This window comes from Zingiber officinale, chromosome 3A (assembly GCF_018446385.1).
Source record: "Zingiber officinale cultivar Zhangliang chromosome 3A, Zo_v1.1, whole genome shotgun sequence".
NCBI lineage: Eukaryota > Viridiplantae > Streptophyta > Magnoliopsida > Zingiberales > Zingiberaceae > Zingiber > Zingiber officinale.
In genome coordinates this window covers 35,005,404-35,009,980 of record NC_055990.1, presented here as the reverse complement: position 1 = coordinate 35,009,980, position 4,577 = coordinate 35,005,404, and positions in this window count along the sequence as shown.

The following is a 4,577-nucleotide window of genomic DNA, read 5'->3' as shown; positions in this document are numbered from 1 at the left end:
CTCCTCTTATTTATAGGAAGCTTTGGGGCTTGAGAGAGGTTATTGATACTTATTGAATAACTCATAATCTTTGCCCAAAGCTTCGAAGTCTACTCTCTTTCTCCCAAACCTAAACTTCATCATTGTAAAGAGGAAGAGATCCTTTGTGAGAGGTTTGCTCCACCGAGAAGGACAAAGCTCTAGTCGGAGATTGCCAGGGATTGATCCACCGAAGGATCAAGGGTTCGTCCACCTCAAGGACACGTCGTGGAGTATGAGCAAGCAATCTCTGAACCACGTTACATCGAGCTTGTTAGCGATTTGGTATTATTGTTTTCATTAGTTAGTTGTATTTCTGCTTGCACACTAACTTTATAGGAGAAGCAATTGATTTGGGGGTGACCTAGCTATCCAACCCTCCTTCAAGCCGGCCACCGATCCCTTACAAGTGGTTTCAGAGTGAGGATGCTCTTGATCGGACTAATCGCCAAGAAGAGCAACATCATAAAATGGCCGGCTCAAGCATCCATCCACCCAAATTCGAAGGAGACTTCTCTTGGTGGAAGAAGAAGATGGAGGTATTCTTCAAAACCGATTTCGATATAATGCTAATTATAGAAAATGGTTTTGAGATGCCTAGGGACCAAGACAATAAGTTAATTGAGAAAGTAAGGTGGAGCAAGAAGCAAAAGGAAGAGCATATAGCAAACTCAAGAGCAATGCATCACCTCCTAAGTGTTCTTCCCCAACAAGAGGTGACTAGGATTGGAAACTATACAAGTGCCAAAGACTTGTGGGAAAAGCTAGTGGATCTTCATAAAGGGACATCGGAAGTGAAATTAGCAAGAAGAGACCTCCTTCGAACTCAACTCACCAATATCAAGCTTGAAAAAGGAGAAAAGGTATCAATTTTGCATTCTAGAGTTAAGGAAATTTTAAATGGACTAACAAGTGTAGGAGAGACACTTACAAACTGAGGCATCATAATGAAAGTCATCAATGCTTTCCCAAGAAACTCAACATGGAGCTCAATTGTAGACTCATTCTACATTTCAAAGGACCTAGAGAAGAGCTCTCTTGATGAATTCTTTTCAACGATGGAGCTTCATGAGACACGAGTTGAAGGGCTAGATGGAGAAAGATCAAGAGGAGTAGCCCTTGTGGCAAACAAAGGAAAGGGGAAGAAGAAGAAAGCTCCATCTCCATCATCTTCCGATTCCGAGGAGTCAAGTGCCTCAATGGATAGCGATCAAGAGGAATATATGGTAAGGAAGATGAGAAAAGCATTTAAATCTTTTTCTTCTAACAAATCTTGTGCTAGGAAAAGCTCAAAAAGAAAAAGTAGGACAAGGAAGATCATTTGCTATAATTGTCAAGGAGAAGGACACATAAGAGATGTTTGTCCTCTCTTGAAGAAGAAAGAAGAAAAGAAGAAGGAAGAGAAGAAGAAGTCAAAAGAAAAGGGGAAGAAGGTTAAAAACCTAAAGGCTACATGGGATGATCCATCATCATCGGAGGAAGAAGAACATCATGTCTCCCACTTTGCATTAATGGGAAGTGATGACCTTGCCTCTACCTCATCCGAATGAGAAGAAGGAAGGAGCTCAAGTGAAGATGAAGAAGGGAACTCAAGTGAAGGGGGAGGTCAAACTTCGGATTCAGACTTCTCGGTAAGTGAGGTACATAATCTATCTCCCCATGTTTTAATTAAAATTATTACAAGTACAAATGATGATTTGTTTAAGGCTAAAAGAAAAAAAGTCTTTGAAACATCATATTTGCATGCTTGAAGAAAAATTAGAATCCATGTGTTCTAAGGACAATGATATGAATTCTTCTTCTTTAAATTCAAATGATTCGTGTTTATTAGAAGAAAATAAGGCCTTAAGGGAAAAGGTAGAATACATTACCAATGCCCTTAGAAAATTTGAAATTGGCTCTAAAACCCTAAATATGATTATTGGGAGCCAAATGACAAGCTTTAAGAAAAATGGGTTAGGATATAATGGACCCAACAATGAAAAGACCTATCATTGTCTACTTGCAAGGGGGCAATCAAAAACCAAAACTATAGATAGAAAATGGATGCCCAAGAAATATTTGGTTAACCAAATTAGAAAGAATTTCTATTGGGTGCCAAAATCAATTCTCAAAGATTAGAGGACTTTAGGTCAAGTCAACCATGGAAATCATAATTTCAATTTTTTTTAGGTTGACTTGAGACCTTAAGGGGGAGAACTTAGCCTTGATAGAAATTCATGATAAAGAAGGCTAAGTAGAGGTTACCTTATTTCATCTCACAATGACTTTCATTATTTTCTAAACATAGATGTAAGATGATAGGATGATACAAATAATTCACTTATGTTTATGGCATTTTGATGAGTTATGAAATATATCAATTCTTAGTGATCATAAGTCAGCTATGGGGAAAGCAAATGTTTAATTAATGGACATCTTGCCCATAGATCATAGTTGGACATTTCAAATGTTTTGAAAACAATTTTATGTTTTATTTACTATGGTATAGTTATGTTGAAACATATGAATTCAAAGCAAGGTTTCAAATTGATACAAACTTAAGTGATTTTCAAGGTATTTGAGTTTTTATCAAAACTTCGAAAATATGATCAATTTTCATGAAAGCATATTTTTCCTTATTAAAGAACATTATAAGAAATATGTGTTTAAAATTCCATGATTTTTTGAATTTTCTAGAAGTTTTTATGCATTTCTGAAGTTGGCTTCGGAAGGTTGAAATTCAGATTGGTAATATGCCAGTCGACTGTAACAGATGGTTGTAATTTTCCAGCACTTTCAAGAGCTGGCTTTGGGTAATTTTAAGTCCACATTGATACCTTGGTATGTGTCCATGTTTGGTACAATTTTTGATGGTGTCAAAGGGGGAGAAATGGGAAGGTTTAAGTTAGAAACCTAATTGTGTGAAAAACTTGAAAATTAAGGTTAAAGAGCATATGTTAAGGGGGAGCTTGGGAATTATGTTTCATGTTTACATATTGCTTTTAATTTTCATGTTGTTATTAATGCCTAACTTAAACATATTGCCACACATCAAAAAGGGGGAGATTGTTGATGCAATCGACCTAGGTTTGATCGGTACGATCATGATTTTGATGTGTGTGTCAAAGAGTTTAAGTTAGGCTTTCATATGTGTTTGATATGTGTATTTGAGTCTTGCAAGACTTGGTGAAATACAGATGAAAAGCTTGGTGCAGCTAAGCTTGGGAAGCTCATCCTAGGGCTCAGATCCTTGAGTCGGTGAAGGATGGTGTGGAAGACATCCGAGGGACCGCCGGACGAGGAGCAATGGAGTGGAGCCGAGGGAAGAGGACTTCAAGGCAACGTGAAGGATGACACGGAGAGGAGCCGCGGGATCGGGTGTATCAGAGGGTCGAAGATCGAGGAAGAGGACTTCAAGGGTGACACCGAAGAGGATGAGTGTGAGTGTGTAATCAGGTGCAGTCGACTGCACCAGTCCAATTGACTGCTAGTTTTAGCAGTCGACTGGCAATGAACAGAAGCATTCTGTTCGCTTAGCCAGCAATAACCAATCGATTGATAGTTTTACCAGTCGACTGGTAAATGACCATTGGCATACCGTTGGTTCTGAGAAGTAGTTGTTGGCTACCTCCAATGGTAGCTCCAGTCGACTGATGGTTTTTCCAGTCGACTGGTGTCGAGATGAGTTGATATGATGATCAACTCTCTCCTCTTATTTATAGGAAGCTTTGGAGCTTGAGGGAGGTTACTGATGCTTATTGAATAACTCCTAGTCTTTACCCAATGCTTCCAAGTCTACTCTCTTCGTCCCAAACCTAAACTTCATCATTATAAAGAGGAAGCGATCCTTTTGTAAGAGCTTTGCTCCACCGAGAAGGAGAAAGCTCTAGCCGAAGATTGCCGGGGATTGATCCACTGAAGGTCAAGGGTTCATCCACCTCAATGATATGCCATGGAGTAGGAGCAAGCAATCTCCGAACCACGTTACATCGAGCTTGTTAGCGATTTGGTATTCTTTCTTTATTGTTTTCATTAGTTAGTTATATTTCCGCTTACGCACTAACTTTGTAGGAGAAGCAATCAATTTGGGAGTGACTTAGCTATCCAACTCTCCTTTAAGCCGGCCACCGATCCCTTACAAAAGGATTCGTGCGACAGTGAGTAAAGGCGCCTTCAAAGGTGCTGAGCGCCTTCGACAGTGATGGAAGGCGTCTTCCATGGAGCTTGAAGGTACATTCGGGTGGATAATTAGAGACCATAGTGGAGCTTATCGACAACCGAGACTTGAGGGGATAAGACTTCGCTGAAGGCGCCTTCCAACGAGCTTGAAGGCGCCTTCAATGACCCTATATAAGTCGGTCAAGAATTGATGTTTGACAACACTTCTGATTGCGATCCTTCTAGTGTGCACTGCTCTACAAGACGAACCTGCTACTCAGTAACTGTTAACGATCCGCAAGTGTACAGATACGTCGTTAGTAATAAAGTAAGATATCGTATCCACAGGGACTAGATATAACCACTAAAGATATCTCAATGTGAATTAGCTAAACATCTAATTAATTGATTATAACAAC